Source organism: Mirounga angustirostris, unplaced genomic scaffold, assembly GCF_029215605.1.
Source record: "Mirounga angustirostris isolate CCGP_5_RB_7025 unplaced genomic scaffold, mMirAng1.0.hap1 SCAF_1, whole genome shotgun sequence".
NCBI classification, from domain to species: Eukaryota; Metazoa; Chordata; class Mammalia; order Carnivora; family Phocidae; genus Mirounga; species Mirounga angustirostris.
Window position 1 is genome coordinate 199,592,238 of NW_026991709.1, and position 24,182 is coordinate 199,616,419.

Consider the following 24,182-nt stretch of genomic DNA (forward strand, 5'->3'; position numbering starts at 1 on the left):
TGGCTTTCAATAAAAATGAGATCGTACTCTACAGTTCATTTTGAACCATCTTTCAGGAACAGGTTTCAACATCAGTAAGTATTCATAAAACTTGTCCTTTAGAAAGGCTGTAGGAAGGGTGCCTGGGTGGCTCAGTTGGTTGGGCGACTGCCTTCGGCTCAGGTCATGATCCTGGAGTCCCGGTATCGAGTCCCACATCGGGCTCCCCGCTCAGTGGGGAGTCTGCTTCTCCCTCTGACCCTCCCCCCTCTTGTGCTCTCTCTCTCTCAAATAAATAAATCTTAAAAAAAAAAAGGCTGTAGGGAAATGGACAGAATTTATTCGATCCATCTGTATTGTTGTGCATCTGTATTGTTGTTTTTAATTTTTTGCTGTTTTAAACGGGGACCTAGGCATCTTGCGCACGTTCTTGGTAATTCTCCTGGTGCGGTCCACGGGGCCCTGCCCCATCTTCAAGCCCCGCCCCCCAGGGCCGCCACCTCTCCCTCCCTCCGGGTGGCGTGGCGGGCGTCCGCCAGGGGGCGAGCGGGAGCCACGGGCGGGGCTCGACTACGCATTGCGCGCCGCTGGAGCACGTGCTGGGGGCGGTGAGGGCGGGAGGGGAAAGGTAGGAGGTGAGAGGTGAAGGGGCGGAGAGCTGCGCGGGCGCCGGGCGGCCGGGAGAGAGAGGGCGGGCACCACGCACCGGACCGCGGGCCGGGAGCGCGCACGCCGCGCCCCGCCCACGCCGCGCCCCGCCCTCGCCGCTGCCGCCGCCGCCTCCGCCGCCGCCGCCTCCGCCTCCACCGCCGGCGCCGCCGCCTGGGAGCTGCCGCCGCCACAGGTACCGCTGCGCGTGTCCCCACGGCGCCTGTCCGCGGGCCCCGGCTCGGGCCTCCGGCCGCGCGGCCCCGGGAGGTCGGGGGTGGGGGCCGCCGGGGACGCGGGCGCGCGGGCGTGGGCGCTGTCCAGCAGCCGTGCGGGCCGGGAGACCGCAGCCCGGAGAGGGGGCCGGGCCGCCGCGTCCCCGTCCCCACCCCCACCCCGGCCGCGCCCCCGCCGGCGCCCTGGTGTCCCCACGCAGCTTCTGGCCCCGGGTGACCACTGCCGGGAGACGGGGTCGCGCCGCGGCGGCCCCTGGTCCGGCGTCCCCGGGAAGCCGCCGCTTCTAGAACCTGCTTTGGAGCTGTCTGGGTTTTCCAGAGTGCGGGGGAGAGCATGCTGTCCACTCCTGCCGCTTTGGGGCTGTCTGGTTTTGAGGCAACACGTAGCTGCTTTGCCGGGTTTTGCTTGGCTTCTAGTTTTGCCCGAGCCCAAACTTTGCTCACCCACGTTTACTGTGTTGCCTTGTGTTTATTACCTCGGTATATCATAGGGGATTATAATGTCACGGTGGCGCGAGTTGCAGGGAGTCTGTACGGTTTGAAGCGCAAAGTTGCACGGGTGGAAAGGCTGTTGGCCGGAGGGGGCGGAGGGTCCCTGCGGGGGCTCCAGGAGTTCCCCTTCGTTGCCGCTTGCTCTCCCACCTTCTGTGGTGACAAAGCTGCGTGATTAAACTCTTTCTGGGGATTTTGTAATGATTCTTGTGAAGAAGACCTAGGAAAGTTTTCCTTAATGATGTTGGTTTTGTGTGTGTTTCTTTTATCTGACCAGATCTCTTTTGGAGTTTGGTTATAGGGTGTCTTATGGGTGTGCTGCCACAGGATATCCTACTAATGATTGAAGCTAGGGTCAAGAATGTCTGGTTAGTGTTCCTGAGTGATGCTTAACCGATGAACTTTTTCTTTTTTATTCCTTTTTTGTGGTGCCATTTAAAAAATTTTTTGGAGTGTAGTTGTTACACTCCAATGTTACATTATTTTCAGATGTACAACAGTGATTCAACTGCTCTGTACATTATGCTCACGACAAGAGTAGTTACCATCTGACCTGTATTTTTTGTTCTATGGTGGAGCCCAACCGGGGGCTTGAACTCATGACCCTGAGATCAAAACCTGAGCTGATACAAGAGTCCGCTGCTCAACAGACTGAGCCACCTGGGCCCATGTGACCTGTATCTTTTTAAGGATGTTAGTATAGTTTGGGTTTTAGGTGTTTTACACATTTGCAGCATTCCCAGTAGGCACGTGATGTAAAAAACAGAATATATATATAAATGTATCTTCATAGTCATTCTTTTGGTCACAGATTGAAAGAATTACTTATTTATTATGGACTAATCTGGTATTTGAGAGCTCTCTCCCTTCTTTTGCTGTTGCGCAAAAACAGCACCTCTCCTGAGGTCTCCACGTGCTTTATAATCATTGGTGTGGCCCCCCGCCATCCCCATCATCTAGACTAGTTTACTGTTATGAGGTGGATATAAAGTCTACTCCTAGTTTATGACTAAAAGATGGGGGCAGAAAGATGATGAATTGCCTGAGGTCATATATGAGCAAGTAAACTGTCCAGTTGGGAAGCAAACCATGGCCTGTGGGGTTCAGTACTCATGCATTTATTAATGTTTGGTGGCAGACTTTAGGGAGGCTTACTCTCTTAGTTATCTAGCCATGCACATGAATGTGTCCTGAGGACCCTGGAATTACACTTAGGTTTATGTGCTGTTTGTTTACTCTCACCATTGGTAGCCCTTTGCTGTGGCCACGGTTAGTTATATTGGCTCTCACGGGTATTTTGTATACGGTTTACGTTATCACTTCCATTTGAACAGATGAAAAGACTGCCCCTTAGAGCGAAGCTGGGTTTCCAGGGTCACCCAGCTTGTAAGGAGTGGATTAGGCCTTCAAACCAGATCTGCCAGACACTACCGCCTGAGGTACTTCCACTGTAACTCGCTTCCTGAGTTGGCTGATGAAACAAAGTCCACGTGACTTTTTTTTTTTGCCACCTGAAGTAGTGGGTAAAATATTTATTGAACACCTGTGCTGTCTAGGTGTACTGTGCTAGGTGCTCTAATAATAGCTTATCTCACTTAATCATCAGTCACCAGGTGAGATATTATTGTCACCCCTCCCCGCCTTTAATGATGAGTTTTACAGATGTTACCTGACTGGTACTGGGTCACCTCCTGAGTTAGAGGCAGAGCCCAGGTGCAAACCCAGGTTTGCTTGACAGTAGAGTCCATGCTTTTATGCTCGTCTTGCACCTCCTGGCCTCACAGTCTTCTCCTGTTGCCCATTGGCAGGTGAGAGGTAGCAGAAGAAGGTGACGGGGTGAAGGGAAGAAGCCAGCATCACAGATCCAAGTCAGAGATGTGGAACTCAGGAAGGAGACAGCAGTGGGCAGGGGCGCTGCCTGAGCATGCTTGTGGGGGTGCTGGGCCATTCCTAAGCTTTACAGTGGAGTCCAAAGACGGGGGGTGTGCATGCATCAAGAGTGCATGGAGGTCTCAGGGAAAAAAAAAATCAAAACTGATCTTTGTTTTTATTTTAGCTTTATTTAATTTTTATTAGATTATTTTATAATGTATGCTATATATTACAGTAGTACATACACATATATGAATATGCATATATTGGGACATATACTCAAATTCTTGTTGGGGATGCAAATCAAAAAACATTTGGAAACCACGGATATATTTGATATTTAGCATTTGTATCAAATATGTAAGGTGTTGTGCTAACCATTTGTTCCTGCATTGGAAGGTTAGTGAAGTTCATTGTAATTCCACATAATCAGGGAGAAGAGTATTTCATATTTTTTTTAAACTTTTAATTTATTTGAGAGAGAGATGGTGCGCACGAGGAGGGGAGGGGCAAAGGGAGAAGCCAGCTCCCCGCTGAGCCAGATGTAGGGCTCCATCCCAGGAGATCATGAGATATCTGAGATCTGAGATCATGACCTGAGTGGAAGGCAGGTGCTTAACCAACTGAGCCACCCAGGTGCCCCAAGAATGGTATTTCATATTAATAACCAATTATAAATTATTTTAAAAATTTCAGTCACAATTTTGTGAAAAGGATCTAGTATTTTAATAGTCTTTATGTTTCAAGCAGCAGTCTTAAGTTTGGAGCTATAATGACTGAAATATCCCTTTTGAAATTAAAATTTTGTTGAACCTCGGGCGCCTGAGTGGCTCAGTCGTTGAGCGTCTGCCTTCGGCTCGGGTCATGATCCCAGGGTCCTGGGATCTAGCCCCGCATCGGGCTCCCTGCTCAGCGGGAAGCCTGCTCTTCCTCTCCCACTCCCACTGCTTGTGTTCCTGTTCTCGCTATCTCTGTCTCTGTCAAATAAATAAATAAAATATTTTTAAAAAATAAATAAAATTTTGTTGAACCTCTTCTATTTTAAACCTGTTAATGTCAGTCAGAAATAAGAGAGACTAAAATAATCAGTTAACGTAAATGTGGTAGTTGTAATAGTCATATTTGTGCTGTTAACTTTATTTATTTTTAAGATTTTATTTATTTGACAGAGACACAGAGAGAGAGGGAACACAAGCAGGGGGAATGGGAGAGGGAGAAGCAGGCTTCCCGCGGAGTAGGGAGCCCGATGCAGGGCTGGATCCCAGGACCCTGGGATCATGACCTGAGCCGAAGGCAGACGCTCAACGACTGAGCCACCCAGGTGCCCCTGTGCTGTTAACTTTAGAGTATTTGCAAATCTTAGATGATATTTAGATATATTGAAATTCCAAATACGTTGATTCTTTACAAACTAGATTTGATTTTCTTCAGGTCACTCCACAGCAGTGGTTGGTACGTTGTATCAAAAGAAGCAATTCCAGAATTCTACCTAACTTAAAAAATATCTTTAAATTCTCTTCCAGCTTATTTCACAATTGAATAGATTAGTGTTTGTTCAGGAGCTCAAGTTAAAATAACAGAAAGGGATTTGAGCAAGAAACATATTCTCCTCGCTAGACACATGAGACATTATTCATACCAGTGGTTCTCAGGCTTTAGTGTGAATTAGAATCACCTTGTTTTAATCCTATTTCACTAGTCTCTGACTCTGTAGGTTAGAGATAGGCCTTGGAATTTGAATTTCAAGCAAGTTCTCAGGCTGCTGCTGCTGGTCTACAGAACCATGAGCCATGGCTCCATGTAAGCGCACCTAAAACCAGAGCACGATGCCAGTACTTAAATGTTTCACACTGAATCCTATCAGCATCAGTCAGTCGGATATTATAGTTTTGCCAAGTACATAACTGGCTCTTGTTTTTAGACAGTTCCCCTTATTTTTAAATGATGTCATAATTAAGATTTCATTCTCAGTGATATTACTATTTATATTTTTTTGCTGCAATACTATATTTCTAAATTTCTTGAGGAGTTAGAGGTGTTTTTTGTTTTTGTTTTTAATACCAGTTGTCTGTGTTGAAGAACAATTAATAGGCAGGGGTGCACGTGCACAGTTTTTATCTATAATCACAGTGGTGACCACTAGCAGGCTTCATTCTTGCTCATTCTCTTGTTCCCTCTCTTTATAATGGGATCATACTGTTTTGTGTCTATTTTCTGTTATGTGTAAACATCTTTTTCTGTAAAACACTATTCTGCAACATTTTTGTTTTTTTAAAACTTAAAATCTCATTTATTTCTACATTTCCCAAAAACTTGATTCTTTGAGCAGCTTGTTGTGTTTGGCTGTGGGCTTGGGTTGCACCTTTCAGAAGACTGCACTATCACTCAAAGTCTCCAGTCGTGGTCCTCCCTCAGTAGTCTTCAGTATCCCCCTGCTCTCATGATCTTCCCCAAGCTGGCCTACCCAGCCCTTCTTCCCTACCAGCTCACGTTGATGCCGCCTCATCTCCATGGGTGATGAGGTCCCTTCTTCCAGTCTGAGCCCTGGTTGGGTTTGGACAGGCATTCTACTTTGTCATCCCTGCGACAGTGACTGTTGGAAACACCAAGACCTGCCTTTAGCAAGCAACAGAGAATGTTGCATCTCATTTCTGTCAGGAAGGATAATCTTGAATTCTCCCAGATACCATCCGAAGCTCAACTGAGAGAAAGAACATTCATCAGACTGTGCTGGAAGGTGTTTTAATGCTTATGTTCCAGGCAGTGTTCCAGACTCAGTGTCTTTGAGTGAAGCCAGATCATTAGGAAGCAGCATAATTCTGGCCCCTCTTCCAGCTTTTTTAGTAAACTGACTTTGCATGGCCCCATCAGCTTGCATTGAGATCTGTCTGAGGAGTCCCCAAGAAAATCTGTGAGGCCAGTTAGAAATTTCTTCAGGTTCAGTGCCTGGAGTGACTGTGCCTCTCCTAAGCCACTGCTTTGATTTTGTCTAAAGTATACCGTGAACTATGTCAATAATGTTTCCCTCTTTGCGTTGGCTGTTAGGGAGCTCAGAGTCCTGTTTGTATTCAGAGTTCTATGGCTGTGCTTTTAAGATTACTTTTGGCTTATAATGTTCTGTTTAATGGCTAGTTATTTTGCTCTTTCAGATTTTACCATAAAATGTAGAACACATTTCATCCCTGTTCTAAAGATTACTATGGTTATATTGTAACCAAATACGTATTCCCATCCTATTTCCTTTTTTCCACTTGAATTCCTCCGAGCCCTGTCTTCCCCCACCTCCTCCTGTGTACTCATTCTTTGTTGTTGTTGTTTAATCTTTCTATTGTGGTAAATACACATAAAACTTACCATGTTAATAATTTTAACTGTACAGTTGAATGGTATTAAATACACACATAATGTGCAATCGTCACAATCATCCTTCTCCGTTTCTCTTTTCATCTTGCAACACTGAAACTCCATACCCATTTAACACTAACTCCCATTCCCTCCTTCCCCCTGCCCCTGGCAACCACCATTCTACTTCCTATCTATGATTTTGTCTACTCTAAGTACCTCATGTGAGTGGAATCATATGGTATTTGTCTTTTTGTAACTGGCATGTTTCATTTAGCATGATGTTCTCATGGTTTATCCATGTTGTAGCATGTGTTAGAATTTCCTTCCTTTTTAAAGCTGAATAATAGTCCGTGGAATTTGTATATCACATTTTGTTTATCCATTTATCCATGGTGGTCATTTGTGTTGTTTCTACCTTTTGGCTAGTGTGAATAATGCTGCTGTGGACATGGGTGTACAAATATTTGTTCAAGTTCCTGTTTTGGGTATTTACATAAGTGGAATTGATTATATGGTAATTCTATGATTAATTTTTTAAGGCACCACCATACTGTTTTCCACGGTGTTTCACAGTCTCACCAGCAATGCACAAGGGTTCCAATTTCTCTACATCCTTGCCAACACTTGTTATTTTGTTTTGTTTTTGTTTTTTGATGGTAGCCATCCTAGTGGATGTGAGATGGTATCTCATTGTAGTTTTGATTTGCATTTCCCTAATGGGTAGTAGTGATGTTGAGCATCTTTTCATGTGCTTGTTAGCCATTGGTGTATCTTTGGAGAAATGTTTATTCAAGTCCTTTGACCAGGTTTACATCAGATTGTTTTTTGTTGCTGTTGAGTCTTAGGAGTTCTCTATGTATTCTGGATAGTAATCCCTTTATCAGATACTTGATTTGTAAATATTTTCTGTGTGCTGCCTTTTTATTCTGTTGATAGTGTCTTTTGATGCACGCAATTTAAAAATTTCTATGAAGTCCAGTTTGTTTTTTTCCTCTTTTGTTGCCTGTGTTCTTGGTGTCATATCCAAGAAATCATTGCTATGTCCAATGTCATTGAAGCTTTTGCCCTATTTTTTTTTTTTTTTAAGTAATCTCTGCACTCAGTGCAGGGCTTGAACTCATGACCCTGTGATCAAGATTCGCATGCTGTACCTGCTGAGCCAGCCAGGTATCCCCTGCCCTGTGTTTTCTTACAAGAATTTTATAGTTTTCCGTCTTAAGTTTAGGTCTTTGAACTTTTTTTTTTTTTTTTAATAATTTCTACACCCAAAGTGGGGCTCAAACTCACAACCCTCAGATCAAGAATCATATGCTCTTCCATCTGAGCCAACCAGGCACCCCAGGTCTTTGAACCTTGTGTATTCAGTCTTGCTAAATTTTGTAAGGGGATAAATTATTTTTTCTCTTTTGGCACATTCTGAAGGACTTCCTTGTTTATCAATGTTCATTGTGGTAAAATTCAAATACATACAAAAGCAGAGAGTAGTGAGCCTTTGTGTGTCTATCACTCAGTTATATCTGTCATTTACTCATTAACTCAGGACACACTTGCTTCACCTATATCCTCTTCTCTTCCCCTTTTTATATTTTTCTTTTTTTTTCTTTCTAAATTATTTGATGAATTTTTTTGTGCTAAAATATACATAACAAAATTTACCATTTTAACCATTTTTTAAAAAATATACGGAATGCTTCACAAATTTGTGTGTCATCCTTGCGCAGGGGTCATGCCAATCTTCTCTGTCGTTTCAGTTTTAGTATGTGTGCTGCCGAAGTGAGCACCATTTTAACCATTTTTAAGTGTACCATTTAGTGGCATCAGATAGATTCACAGTGTTATACAACCATCACCACTGTCCATTTCCAGAAGGTTTTCATCATTCCAAACAGAAACTCTGTACTCATTAAACAGCTTCTCATTCTCCCCTCCCCCCAACCCCTGGCAACCACTATTCTACTTTCTGTCTCTGAATTTGCCCATTCTAGGTCCCTCGTATAAGTGGAATCATATTGTGCTTGTCCTTTTGTACGTGGCTTATTTCACTTAACACAGTGTTTTCAGTGTTCCTCCATGTTGTAGCATGTATCAGAATCTCATTTCTTTTTCAGGTCAAATAATATTCTGTTGTATGTATATCCACATTTTACTTATCCCTTCATCTGTCAGTGAACATTTGGATTATTTCTACCTTTGGCCTGTTGTGAATAATGCTGTTATAAACATGAGTGTACAGGTATCAGTTCAAATCCCTACTTTCAGTTCTTTGGATATATACCCAGGGGAGGAATTGTTGGATCATTTGGTAATTCTGTGTTTCACTTTTTGAGGAACTGCCAAACTATTTCCCACAGCAGCTGCCCCATTTTATAGTCTATCAGTAATGCACAAGAGTTCCCAGTTGCTCCACATCCTTACCAACACTCATTTCCCATTTTTTGGTTTGTTTTTATTTTTTAATAAGAGCCATCCTAGTAGTTGTGAAGTGGTATCTCATTAGGGCTTTAATTTGCATTTCCCTAATGATTAGTGATGTTGGGCATTTTTTTATGTGCCTCTTGGCCATCTTATATCTTCTGTAGAGAAATGTCTGCTCAAGTCCTTTGCCCATTTTGAATAGGGTTGTTTGTTTTTTTGTTGCCAGGTTATAAAAGTTCTTTATTATGGATATTAATTCTGTATTAGATATGATTTGCAAATACTTTTTTCCATTCTGTGGGTTGTTTTTTCACTCTGTTGAAAGTTTCCTTTGCTGGCGCCTGGGTGGCTCAGTTGGTTAAGCGACTGCCTTCGGCTCAGGTCATGATCCTGGAGTCCCGGGATCGAGTCCCACATCGGGCTCCCTGCTCGGCAGGGAGCCTGCTTCTCCCTCTGACCCTCACCCCTCTCATGTGCTCTCTCTCTCTCATTCTCTCTGTCTCAGATAAATAAATAAAATCTTTAAAAAAAAAAAAGAAAGTTTCCTTTTTTGCACAAAAATTATTAATTTTTTGAGGTCCCGTTTGTCTGTTTTTTTGTGTGTTTTTTTGCCTGTGTTTTTGGTGTCATATCCAAGAAGTCCTTTTTAAATCCAGTGTCATGAAGCTTTTACCCTACTTTCTTTTAAGAGATTTATAGTTTTTGGGATGCCTGGGTGGCTCGGTCAGTTAAGCATCTGTCTTCAGCTCAGTGGGGTCCTGGGATCAAGCCTTGTGTGGGCTCGCTGCTCAGTGGGAAGCCTGCTTCTCCCTCTCCTCTCCCTGCTCATGCTTTCTCTCTCGTTCTCTCTCTCAAATAAGTAAAATAAAATTTAAAAAAAGAGGTTTTTAGTTTTAGCTCTTTGTTTAGGTCTTTGATGCATTTTGAATTTTTGTATGTGATGTAAGGGTTCAACTTAACTGTTTTGCATAGTGGCTCTCCAGTTTTCCCAGCACCATTTGTTGAAAAGATTGTGCCAAGGAGAAGGGCTCCAGGTGAACCTAATCTTTTCTCTCTTGTTTGCAGTTCTTCCCCTCACAAACAGTGCTTTTGCACATCTGTGTTGGGAATGGAACCATTTTCCATGCAGCATTTGTATTAAAAGCTCTGGAGACAGTAATAAAAAAGAGACTCATCACACCCCCACTTTGGGGTAAGCTGTCAAGAACCATAGTGCTCTCCAGGAGGCCACACATCTGTCAGGAAGCCAGGCGAGGGGCCTCCGTGCTGTGTGGATGTGGATGAGGCCGCCCCTGTGTAGCTGGGAGCTGGTGACTGGCCCTAGCCAGGCTCCTGTCAGCACCTGCTGGGACTGAGACTGAGGCCACACTCTGCCTGGGCCAGAGCTCTTGTGAAATGACAGGGCTGCCCCATTGGGCTCTTGGGTTGTTTCTAGCCTTTTTTTTTTTTAAGATTTATTTATTTATTTTAGAGAGAAAGTGGGCAAGTGGGGGTGGGACGGAGGGAGGGAGAGAGAGAATCTCAAGCACACTGCCTGCTGAGCATGGGGCATGGAGCCTGCCATGGGCCTCTCCCAACCCTGAGAACATGACCTGAGCTGAAATCAAGAGTTGGACACTTAACCGACTGAGCCACCCACACGCCCCTGTTTCTAGCTTTAGAACAAATTCTTTTCCCAGATTCTTAGCAGGAGTCAGTTCAGTCTCTTTGTTAGTCATTCCTGCCCAGTTCAAGAGGGCATAAGAATATAGGTAGCTGGCATTGTGGAAGAAAATCTTTAATATATTTGTTGATGTCCAGTTGTGAAGAGGGTCAGCATTATGTACTTGGTTATTTGTGATGACCATCACAACCAGTTAATATAATTTTGTCTTCCCTTCAATCTGGGTGTTGCTGTGCCATCCCAATGATTATTTTGTTTAAGGTTTTATTTATTTATTTGAGAGAGCATGCGCGCACAGCGTAAGAGCCACGAGCAGGGGGAGCCAACAGGGGGAGCAGCAGGTAGGGGGAGGGAGGGGGCTCAATCCCAGGACTCCCAGGTCATGACCCGAGCCGAAGGCAGATGCTTAACCGAATGAGCCACCCAGGCACCCCCAATGATTATTCTAAATGTGGCAGTAATCATCGTCTTGAATATATGTATTTTCAGGCTTCAGGTTCTCTGAAATCAGCTTTCATTCATGAACTGAAACTTCTTTCTCTTTTTAGTATTCTTAATTTGTTCTGCTGGGCATTCTTCTGGCTTATTTGGCTAATTTTGATGCTTACAGAAGCAGAATTTCCTGTCCTAATCATTGGTCCACTTTACAAAGCAACTTTCGGAAAATCTTTCCTCCAAGGATGAACTGTTTACACCAGTGGACTAGTTTAGCATAGTGAACAGACCTGCAGTGACTTTCCGCTCGGCACCAAATGAGGTGCTGTGTGCCCTAGGGAACACAAAGGTGATTCAGCAGTGACCTTTTTCCCAAAGAAACCACAGTCAATCAGAGGAGGCTGAAAGATTCAGAATGAACACAGGCATGATGGAAATACACAGTTACAGAAGCTCAGAGAAGAAGGCTGCTGCTTTTACAGGGAAGCATTCATTATTTTTAATTTTAGCTTTTCACTGCAATAATAGATTCATGTGGCATAAAATTCAAAAGGAACAACAGAGTTACATGGGAAAGTTTCCCTTTCATCTTGCCCCTGGCCACCACATCCTCTCCCCAGAGGCAGCCAGTGTTACCAGTTCTCCAGTATCTGTTCAGGGATGTTCTTTGCATAATACAAACACACAGAGAGCTCTTTTCTTTTACATGAAAGTAGCGCACTATATCCCTTGCTTTTTTCTGTTTGTGATAGTTCATTATCAATACATAAGAGCTTTTTCATTGTCTTTCACAACTGGATAATGTTCCATTGTCAGGATGTAGCCAGAGCTCCGTTGATGGACATATAAGGTGTAAATTTTGCTAGTGCAGAAACACTGGACTGCTGGGTTGGTGAGTATGTGCTTTTCTAAAATTGTTAGCTCTTACCAGAAAGACCTCTGTAGAGGTTTTGTCCACCTGTGCTCCTTAGCTGTGTGTGGCTGTGCCTGTTTATCCACACCCCCACCGGCACTGTGATAGGACACGGTTTGATCTTTGCCAGTTTGATGGGGGAAAAAATTATTTCTTTGTGTATATTTTTTCTTCCAAAACTTAGTTTACCCTATAGAAAAGTAAAGAGAGTAATAGAGTGAACACTCATATCAGGGGTTGTTTGAATTTGTAGCACTCCTGTTGCTATAAGGTTGAAGGACCATTTCCATTTTCTTTGCCTATTTTTCTTTAGGGCTTTGGTGTTTTTAACGTTGATTTTGTAAAAATGGTTTATATATGAAGGAACTTAGCACTTTTTGGTGATATAAATTGCAGTTATATTTTTCCAGATTGTTATTTCTCTTTTTATTTAGGATGGTTTTGTCATGAAAAAAAAAAAAATTGGTTCTGGGGCACCTGGGTGGCTCAGTCGTTAAGCATTTGCCTTATGCTCAGGTCATGATCCCAGAGTCCTGGGATCGAGCCCCGCATCAGGCTCCCTGCTCAGCGGGGAGCCTGCTTCTCCCTTTCCCACTCCGCCTGCTTGTGTTCCCTCTCACTGTGTCTCTCTCTGTCAAATAAATAAATAAAATCTTTTTAAAAAATTGGTTCCTTATTGGGTCATTCATTGAACTTTTAAGGCTTCTAGGTTCTCTGTCGTACCTAGAAAGATCTTCCCTATTAGAAGAGTATGCAAAATTACCCTATGGTTTCTTAAAGTACTTTTTAAATTTCATTATTTACCTTTATATCTTTTATCCATTTGGAATTTATTTTGGTGAGAAGTGTGAGCCCAACTTAATTTTTTCCCAAATGGCCACCCATGTGTTGCAACACCTTGTAATAAGCAATTCATCTTTCCTCCCAGTTGTTCAAATGTCCTTTACTATATGTGATATACTTTGCCACATGCCATATACATTTGGGTCTATTTCTGGACTCTGTTCTACACATTAATCTGTGTATTTATGTTTGAGTACATATTGTTTTAATTACTCCAGCTTTAGAGCATGTTTTGATATTTGGTGAAGTTAATTATCATTCATTACCTTTAATTTTCAGGACTTCCTGGCTATGTTTGTTTTTCTGTATGAACCTTAAGATAAATCTGCCTGTTTCAGAAAAAATCATTTTTGCTTTTATTGGCTCTGTGTTACATTTTTAGGTTAATGCAGGAAAAGTGATATTTAGGTGATGAGTCTTCCCCACTAAGATTGTATGCCTTACTCTTTGCTTGAGTCTTCTTTCATGTCCCTCAGAGTTTGAGCGGTTTCTTGGCATTTCTTTTTTTTTTTTTTTTAAAGATTTTATTTATTTGACAGAGAGAGACACAGCGAGAGAGGGAACACAAGCAGGGGGAGTGGGAGAGGGAGAAGCAGGCTTCCCGCGGAGCAGGGAGCCCGATGCGGGGCTCGATCCCAGGACCCTGGGATCATGACCTGAGCCGAAGGCAGACGCTTAACGACTGAGCCACCCAGGCGCCCCTTTCTTGGCATTACTTAAGTTTACTCTCAGATCTTTTTTCTTTGTTTTTAGTGTTGTTGAAGCATTTTGTCTTCTACCTTCTTGTTGATGATGTATGTGAAGGCACGGATTTCTATATATTAATTTTCACTACCTTACCTGATTATAAAACAGTAAAGGTTTTCAGTTGATTCTCTAGGTATATAAGAATATCATCTGCAAATAATGATCATTTTACTTTTTCTTTTCCAGTTGCACGCCTGTGTATTCTTTCTATCACCTAATTGTGATCACTGGTACCTCCACAGCATAGTAAATGGTGGTAGTGAAGTGCATAGGCTTGTTTGGCCTTTGACTCTGATGGGAATTATTCTAATGTGTTCCTGATGGGCTTGATTTTGGCTTTGGGGTTGAGAAGGATATAAATAGTTGAAGTCTGTATCTATCTATCTATCTAAAGTATATATAATGTAAATGGCAGAATTTCCTTCTTATGGCTGAATAGTATTCCATTGTAAATAATCACGACATCATCTTTATCCATATATCTGTTCACACACAATTAGGGTGTTTCCATAACTTGGCTATTGTGAATAATGTTGCCCTGAACATGGGGATGCAGATAGCTATTCAGGATAATGATTTTGTTCCCTTTGGGTATATGCCCAGAAGTAGGATTGCTAGATTATAAGTTAGTTTGGTTTTTAATTTTTTGAGGAACTTTCATATTGTTTTCCATAATGACTGTACCAATTTATATTTCCACCAACAGTGTACAAGGATTCCCTTTTCTCCACGTCTTTCCCAACACGTTATCTGTTGTCTTTATATTTTACCTTACTTTATCTTTTAAAGATTTTATTTATTTATTTGACAGAGAGATACAATCAAGAGAAGGAACACAAGCAGGGGGAATGGGAGAGGGAGAAGCAGGCTTCCTGCTGAGCAGGGAGCCCAGTGTGGGGCTCGATCCCAGAACCCTGGAATCATGACCTGAGCCGAAGGCAGACACTTAACGACTGAGTCACCCAGGCACCCCTATTTTATTTTTTTAAGTAGGCTTCACGCCCAGCATGGAGCCCAACGTGGGGCCTCAACTCACAATCCTGTCAGTCAGATGCTTAATTGACTGAGCCACCCAGGTGCCCCATCTGTTGTCTGCTTATTTATTTATTTATTTGGGGGGAGGGCAGAGAGAAAATCTTAAGCAGGCTCCACGTCCAGCACGTGAGCCTGATGCATGGCTTGATCTAACAACCCTGAGATCATGACCTGAGCTGAATCAGGAATTGAGGATGCTTAACCAGCTGAGCCACCCAGGCATCCCCATGTTGTCTTTTTAAATAAAAGCCATCCTAACAGGTGTGAGGTAGTTTTGATCTGCATTTCCCTGATGATTAGGGTGTTGAGTACCTTTTCATGTACCTGTTGACCATTTTTATGTCTTCTTTGTAGCTATTAACAAATTATTGTAGCTGTAGTTATTTTTAGTAATTTTTGTCTCTTAACCTTTATACTAGAGTTAAGTGATTAACACACCACCGTATTACAGTATTAGAGTATTCTGAATTTGACTGTACTTGCCTTTACCCAGTGAATATTTTCATGTTACTAATTATTGTCCTTCCATGTCAGGTTGAAGAACTCCTTTCAGCATTTGTTGTAAAGCAGGTGTAGTGGTGATGAACTCTGAGCTTTTGTTTATCCATGAAAGTCTTTATCTCTCCTTCATTTCTGAAGGACAACTTGGCTGGGTAAAAAGTATTCTTGGTTGGCAGTTTTTACTTGGCAACACTTTGTGGGGTTTTTTGCTTTTTGTTTTAAGTTTTTATTTGAGTCACCTGGTGCTCATCATGACAAGTGCACCCCTTAATCCCCATCACCTATTTCACCCATACCCCCAATCCCCTCCCCTCTGGTAACCATCAGTTTGTTCTCTATAGTTTTTTTTTAAAGATTTTATTTATTTATTTGAGAAAGAGAGAATGAGAGAGAACACATGAGAGGGGATAGGGTCAGAGGGCAAAGCAGACTCCCTGCCGAGCAGGGAGCCCGATGCGGGACTCGATCCAGGGACTCCAGGATCATGACCTGAGCCGAAGGCAGTCGCCTAACCAACTGAGCCACCCAGGCACCCTGTTCTCTATAGTTAAGAGTCTGTTTCTTGGTTTGTCTCTCTCTTTTTTTTTTCCCCCTTTGCTCCTTTGTTTTGTTTCTTAAATTCCACATATGAGTGAAATCATATGGTATTTGTCTTTCTTTGACTGACTTATTTCACTCAGCATTATCCTTTCTGCTCCATCCATGTTATTGCAAATGGCAGGATTTCACTCTTTTTAATATGTTTTAAACTAGTTTTATGTTTAATTAGTTTAGACATTTAGACACTTCCTTCACTCAGCATTATGCTTTCTAGCTCCATCCATGTTATTGCAAATGGCAAGATTTCACTCTTTTTTATATGTTTTAGACTAGTTTTATGTTTAATTAGTTTAGACATTTAGACATTTCCATTGCATGTATATACCACATCTTCTTTATCCATTCATCTATCGACAGATACTCGGGCTGCTTCCATATCTTGGCTATTGTAAATAATGCTGCTATAAAAATGGGGTTGCATATATCCCTTTGAATTAGTGTTTTTGTATTTTTTGGGTAAATACTTAATAGTGTAATTGCTAGGGGTGCCTGGGGGGCTCAGTTGGTTAAGCGACTGCCTTCGGCTCAGGTCATGATCCTGGAGTCCTGGGATCGAGTTCCGCATTGGGCTCCCTGCTCGGCAGGGAGTCTGCTTCTCCCTCTGACCCTCCCCCCTCTCATGTGCTCTCTCTCTCTCTCTCATTCTCTCTCTCTCAAATAAATAAATGAAATCTTTAAAAACAAAATAGTGTAATTGCTAGATCATCAGGCAGTTCTATTTTTAATTTTTTGAGGAACCTCCATTGGTTTGAGGAACCACTGTTTTCCACAGCGGCTACACCAGTTTGCATTCCCATCAACAGTTCCTTTTTCTCTACATCCTTGCCAACACCTGTTTTTTCTTGTGTTTTTGATTTTAGCCATTCTTATAGGTATGAGGTGATATTGTGGTTTTGATTTGCATTTCCGTTATGATGAGTGATGTTGAGCATCATTTCATGTCTGTTGGCCTTCTGGATGTCTTCTTTGGAGAAATGTCTGTTCATGTCTCTTGCCCATTTTTAAATTGGATTATTTGTTTTTTGAGTGATGAGTTTTATAAGTTCTTAATATATTTTGGATACTTACGTTTAAAAGGATATGTCGTTTGCAGGTATCTTCTTCCATTTTGTAGGTTACCATTGAGTTGATTGTTTCCTTCACTGTGTAGAAGCTTTTTATTTTGATGTCCCAATAGTTTATAGTTTTGCTTTTGTTTCCCTTGCCTCAGGGGTCCTATCTAGAAAAAAGTTGCTAGAGCTGATGTCAGAGAAATTACTGTCTGTGCTCTTTTCTAGGATTTTTATGGTTTTAGGTCTCATATTTAGGTCTTTAATCAATTTTTTTTTTTTAAGATTTTATATATTTGCCAGAGAGACAGCCAGAGAGAGAACACAAGTGGGGGGAGCAGGAGAGGGAGAAGCAGGGTTCCTGCAGAGCAGGGAGCCCGATTCAGAGCTCGATCCCAGACCCTGGGATCATGACTTGAGCTGAAGGCAGACGCTTAACGACTGAGCCACCCGGCACCCCTTTAATCAATTTTTAACTTACTGTTTTGTATGGTGTAAGAAAGTGGTCCAGTTTTCCCAACCCCATTGGTTGAAGAGACTGTCCTTTTTCCCATTGGATATTCTTTTCTGCTTTGTCAAAGATTAATTGACCATATAATTGTGGGTTTATTTCTGTCTTCTCTATTCTGTTCCATTGATCTATGTGTCTGTTTTTGTGCTAGTACCATACTGTTTTGATTACTACAGGTTTGTAATATAACTTGAAGTCTGGAATTGTGATGCCTCCAGCTTTGCTTTTCTTTTTCAATATTGCTTTGGCTATTTGGGGTCTTTTGTATTTCCATACAAATTTTAGGATTATTGGTTCTAGCTCTGTGAAAAATGTTCTTGGTATTTTGATAGGGATTGCATTAAATGTGTAGATGGCTTTGGGTAGTTTAGACATTTTAACAATATTTGTTCTTCGAATCTATGAACATGGAATTTTTTTTATTTCTTTGTGTCATCTTTGATTTTTTTCATACAGGTCTTTTACCCTGTTTCATTAGGTTTATTACTAAGTATCTTATTTTGGGTGCAGTTGTAAATGGGATTGTTTTCTTAATTTTTCTTTCTGCTGCTTTATTATTGGTGTATAGAAATGCAACAGATTAGAGCGCCTGGGTGGCTCAGTTGGTTAAGTGTCTGCCTTTGGCTCAGGTCATGATCTCAGGGTCCTGGAATCGAGCTCCACATCAGGCTTCCTGCTCAGTGGGGAGTCTGCTTCTCCCTCTCCCTCGGTTCCTCCTCGCTGCTCATGCACTCGCTCTCTCTCTCAAATAAGTAAGTAAAAAAATCTTTTACAAAATGCAACAGATTTCTGTACATTGAATTTGTATCCTGTAACTTTACTGAATTCATTTATCAGTTCTAGCAGTTTTGGGGTGCAGTCTTTTGGGTTTTCTATATATAGTATCATGTCATCTGCAAATAGTGAAAGTTTGACTTCTTCCTTGCTGATTTGGGTTATTTCTTTTTGTTGTCTGTTTGCTGTGACTAGGACTTTCAGTACTGTGTTGAGTAAAAGTGGTGAGAGTGGATGTCCTTGTGTTGTTCCTCACCTTAGGGGCAAGGCTCTCAGTTTTTCCTCACTGACGATGACATTAGCTGTGGATTTTTCACGTACGGCGTTTATTATGTTGAGGTATGTTCCTTCTAAACCTACTTTGTTGAGGGTTTTTATCCTGAGTGGATGTTGTACTTTGTCAGATGCTTTTTCTGGATCTATTGAAATGATCATATGGTTCTTATCCTTTCTCTTATTGATGTGATGTATTATGTTGATTGATTTGAGAATAGTGAACCACCCTTGCAACCCAGGAATAAATCCCACTTAATCGTGGTGAATAAGTTTTTTAAATGTATTGTTGGATTCGGTTTGCTAGTATTTTGTTGAGGATTTTTGTATCTGTGTTCCTTGGGGATATTGGCATGTAGTTCTCTTTTTTTGTGGTGTGTTTATCTGGTTTTGGTATCAGGGTAATGCTGGCCTCATAGAATAAGTTGGAAGTTTTCCTTCCTCTTCTGTTTTTTGGAATAGTTTGAGAAGAATGGGTATTAATTCTTCTTTAAATGTTTGGTAGAATTTGCCTGTGAAGCCGTCTGGTCCCACACTTTTCTTTCTTTGGAGTTTTTTAATAACTAACTCAGTTTCTTTGCGGGTAATTGATCTGTTTAAATTTTTTATTTCTTCCTGTTTCAGTTTTGGTAGGTTATATGTTTCTAATAATTTATCCATTTCTTCTAGGTTGCCCAATTTGTTGGCATATAATTTTTCATAATATTCTCTTTTCTGTGGTGTTTGTTGTTATTTCTCCTCTCTCATTTGTGATTTTATTTATTTGGGTCCTTTCTCTTTTTGTTTTGATAAGTCTGGCTAGAGATTTATCAATTTTTTTGTTTGTTTGTTTGTTTCCCAAAGAAGCAGCTCCTGTTTTTGTTGATTTTTTTTTTTTTTAGTTTCTATATCATTTATTTCTGCTCTAATCTTTATTACTTCCTTACTTCTGCTGGTTTTAGTTCTTTTTGTTGTTCTTTTTCTAGCTCCTTTAGGTGTAAGGCTAGGTTGTTTATTTGAGATTTTTCTTGCTTCTTGAGCAAGTAGGCCTGTATGGCTATAAAATTCCCTCTTAGAACTGCTTTTACTGCATCCCAAAGGTTTTGAACCATTGTGTTTTCATTTTCATTTGTTTCCATGTACTTTTTGATTTCTTCTTTTATTTCTCAGTTGACTCATTTATTGTTTAGTAGCATGTTATTTAACCCTTATGTATTTGTGGTCTTTCTAGTTATTTTCTTGTGGTTGACTTCTAGTTTCATAGTGTTGTGGTCAGAAAAGATGCATGGTATGAGTTTGATCTTTTTGAATTTGTTGAGGCTCGTTTTGTGGCCTAATTTGTGATCTCTTCTGGAGAATGTTCCATGTGCACTTGAAAAGAATGTGTATTCTACTGTTTTAGGATGGAATGCTCTGCATATATCTGTTAAATCCTTCTGGTCCAGTATGTCATTCAAATCCCTTGTTTCCGTGTTGTTTTTCTGCTTAGATGATCTGTCCATTGATATAAGTGGGGTGCTCAAGTCCCCCACTATTGTATTATCAGTTAGTTTATGTTTGTTGTTTACTGTTTTATGTATTTGGAAGTTCCCATGTTGGGAGCATAAATATTTAAAATTGTTATATTTTCTTGTTGAATTGTTCTCTTTGTTATAGTGTTCTTCTTTGTCTCTTGCTACAGTCTGTTTTAATGCCTATTTTGTCCGATATAAGTATTGCTACTCCAGCTTTGTTTTGACATCCATTTGCATGATAAATGTTTCTCCATCCCCTCACTTTCCAATCTGCAAGTGTCTTTAAGTATAAAATTAGTCTCTTGTAGGCGTCATGTAGATGGAGTTTTTTTATTATTATTATTCATTCTGTTATCCTATGTCTTTTTATTGGAGTGTTTAGTCCATTTACATTTAAAGTAATTATTGATAGGTATGTATTTATTGCTATTACTTGTTTTGTGGTGCTTTCTGGAGATTTTGTCTGATCCTTTCTTTCATGGTGTGCTAGTTTTCTTTGGTGCTGTATTTGGATTTCTTTCTTTATATTCTTTGCTTATTTCTTAGTGGCTTTTGATTTGTGGTTACCATTAAGTTTGTAAATTATATTTTCTGCACATAGCAGTTTATATTAGGTTGATAGACATATAAGTTGGTTTGTTTTTTTTAAGATTTATTTATTTGACACAGAGAGAGACATAGCGAGAGAGGGAACACAAGCAGGGGGAGTGGGAGAGGGAGAAGCAGGCATCCCACTGAGCAGGGAGCCCAATGCGGGGCTCGATCCCAGGGCCCTGGGATCATGACCTGAGCCGAAGGCAGACGCTTAACGACTGAGCCACCCAGGCGCCCCTGTGGAAAGATATTTTAAGTCAACTTTCTGTACTTTTACATTTTTTATGATGAGTACTGCCTTTTTTATTTTAAACTTTTTAAATTTAGCATAAAATATTGCAAAAAAGTATACAGATTACAAGCATACAGCTCCATGAAAGTAAATAAAGCCATTTAACCTCAACAACACTCGCATCAAGAAACAGAGTATTACCCTAAAGTTCTCCATTACCAGCCACAACAGTGATTGCTTTTCAATTATAAAAGTAGTACACATATATTTATATTCAAGTAGTACTGGAATGTATTTTTTCTTTTTCCAAAGATTTTATTTATTTATTTGACAGAGAGAGACACAGCGAGAGAGGGAACACAAGCAGGCGGAGTGGGAGAGGGAGAAGCAGGCTTCCCGTGGAGCAGGGAGCCCAGTGCGGGGCTCGATCCCAGGACCCTGGGATCATGACCTGAGCCAAAGGCAGATGCCTAACGACTCAGCCACCCAGGCACCCCCTGGAATGTATTTCTGATTTTAGTTACTGTGATGCTTATCTCTTTATGTGTTGTCAACATTTACATTTATTTTTTAACTGTTACAAAAATCTCCTGTACATTTTGTATAGGTTGATTCTAAAATGTGATAACCATTTAAAAAGCATTTGGAGGGGCACCTGGATGGCTCAGTCAGTTAAGCATCTCTCTCTCTTTTTTTTAATTCAATCTAGTTAACGTATACTATATTATTACTTGCAGGAGTAGAATTCAGGAGGTGCCTGGGTGGCTTAGTCGTTAAGCGTCTGCCTTCAGCTCAGCTCTGCGGGAAGCCTGCTTCTCCCTCTCCCACTCCCCCTGCTTATATTTCCTCCCTCTCTGTGTCCCTCTCTGTTTCTCTCTCTGTCAAATAAATAAATAAAATCTTAAAAAAAAAAAAAGAGTAGAATTCAGTGATTCATCAGTTGCCTCTAACACCCAGTGCTCATTACATCAAGTGACCTCCTTAATGCCCACCACCCAGTTACCCCATCCTCCCACCCACCTCCCCTCCAGCAACCCTCAGTTTGTTTCCTAGAGTTAAGAGTCTCTCATGGTTTGCCTCCCTCTCTGTTTTTAACTTTTTTTATTTTTCCTTCCCTTCCCCTATGTTCATCTGTTTTGTTTCTTAAATTAAGCATCTGACTCTTGATCTCAGCTCAGGTCTTGATCTCAGGGTCGTTGAGGTCAAGCCCTGCAACCGGCTCCATGCTGGGCGTGGAACCTACTTTAAAAAAAAAAAAAGATAAAAGCATTTGGAATATCTGATAATACAGTTGTCATTCACTGGGAAAGCCTCAGGATCCCCAGCAGGCTGACAGAAGATATTTCTCTCCCAAGGCCAATCAGTCAAGGCTGGAGAAGGTGACTGCTTCTTCAAATGCAAAGCAGCAACACAAGATATCCAGGAACATGAAATCAAGGAAACAAGACATCACCAAAGGAACACAGTAATTTTCCAGTAACTGACCCCAAAGAAATAGAGATCTGCAATCTACCTAATAAAGAATTCAGCTTAGTGAGCTATAGGGAAACAGAAAAACAATTCAATGAAATCAGTAAACAATACACAAACAAAACAAGAAGTTTAACAGAGAGATAGAAATTATAAAAAACATCCAAACAGAAATCCTAGAGGTGAAGAATGCAATGAGTGAAATGACAAATGCAGTAGAGAGCACCAACAACAGATGTGATCAAAGCAGAAGAATCTGTGAAGTCATAGGTCACTTGAAATTATCCAGAGGAGAACAACCAAAATAACAAAAGTGAAGAAAGCCCGTGTGAATTACGAGATACCATCAAGAGAAACTATCTAAGCATTGCTGGCATCCCAGAAGAAAAAGAGAAGAAAGGGACAGAAAGTTTATTTAAAGAAACAGTGGCTGAGGCCTCCCCAAGTCTGGGGAGAGATTTAGACATCCACATTCATAAAGCTCATTGGTCCCCAAAAAGATCTTCTCCAAGACAGACTATAATAAAGCCATCTAAAATCAGAAAAAAATTTTAAAGCAACAAGAGAACAAAAATTCTTCACATACAAGGAAACCCCCATAAAGCTATCAGTGGATTTCTCAGCAGAAACACTACAAGCTAAGAGAGAGTGGGATGATGTATTCAAAATGCTATAAGAGATTGACTGAGGAAGATGGGCTTCCTCGTCTCACAAATACAACTAGATAACTATCAAATTATCCTCAGTACCCCAGAAATTGATCTGAAAACTGACAGAAAAAACTCCAAAACTAAAGGTAGAGAAGAGACCACATCAAAGGTAGGAAGTGCAGAGATGCAGTTGGGTAGGGAAATGGATAAGTGGCTACTGCAGTGGGGAGGGAGCCACAGGCAAGAAGGGCAAGAGACAGACTAGTACACGCTGGAGTGCACAGGGAAAACAAATCCCCGTAGCAACTGCCTTGGAAAGCAAGACGGCCTGAATCTCGTGAGTTCTTGCAACCACTGGGGCTTAAAGCCTGGAGTTTTAAAGGTCAGCATGCTTGGTTCTGGAAGGGCTGAGAGGACACTGGGCTGCTCTTGGAGAAGAGACAAGGCAAATAGCCTGCAGACATACAGCCTAGAAACAGTGATCTGAAGAGTGCCTGGGGCACACAGTGGGGAGGTTAGCTGCTCATCTGGGAGCATGTCCTAGAGAGGCAGCATTCACAGAGACACCCTCTCTCCCGCCAGGAACACAGGAACTGGACAGCACCATTTCCCTCCTCCTCCCCTCAGCATAAACACAGAGCCACCACCAGGAACCAGTGCAGTGACCACACTCCCTACCTAATTTGCTTACACCAAGCTCCCTCCCACCACGCACCTCCCAGCACTCAGGTGGAACGGCCCTTCCCAGTCATGCTTGCCTCAGTCCCAGCACAGGGGGAGGGAGGCGCCCTTCCCTAGAAGACTGGCCCAAACCCCTACCACACCGTGTCTCCCAGCCGAGTTTTGTGAGGCCTCAATTCCAGTGGCAGCAGCAACAGGTCTCATTTCACAAGCAGGCCAGAACACACCAAGTTAAAAAGTGCCACATTCAGGCCAGGCACCAGACCCTGCCCATGATAGGCAAAGAAAGCCTCTGCAGAAAACTAGCTTGAAGGATAAAGTGGCCAGGGTACAACAACAGAGCACACATAGCACACACGGGAGACAGTCCCAGAAGTACCAGGTCCTAGAAACGGGACACCACACTGCAGGGCACCACATGACCTCTTCTTCATAAAGCCATTACACTCAAGAACAGGAGATGTAGCTGACTTTCCTAACACTGAGAAACAGGCACAGAAATTTAGACAAAATAAGAAGGCAGAGGAATTTGTTCCAGATGAAAGAACAGGATAAAACCATGGTCAGAGACTTGAGTGAAACAGATATAAGTAACATGCCTGATGAAGAATTTAAAGCAATGATCATGGGGCACCTGACTGGCTCAGTTGGTAGAGCACACCACTCTTGATCTCAGGGTCATGAGTTCAAGCCCCACATTGGGCATAGAACTTACTTAAAAAAAAAAAAAA

General features: G+C 41.7%; 1 protein-coding gene and 1 non-coding gene across 2 annotated transcripts in view; one reads left to right on the forward strand and one right to left on the reverse strand.

Moving 5' to 3' along the window:
• The first annotated feature begins 670 nt into the window (after window positions 1-670).
• The window catches only part of SCAP (SREBF chaperone), a 67,706-nt gene continuing 44,194 nt past the window's right edge, over window positions 671-24,182 (forward strand). The window contains exon 1 of the mRNA XM_045862545.3: window positions 671-823. The gene's annotated coding sequence lies outside the window, so the exon portion shown is untranslated. The remainder of the gene's footprint in view (window positions 824-24,182) is intronic.
• LOC123834965 (U6 spliceosomal RNA) lies at window positions 8,249-8,353 on the reverse strand. Its single transcript, XR_006788540.1, has one exon. It is a non-coding gene; the product is annotated as a U6 spliceosomal RNA (small nuclear RNA).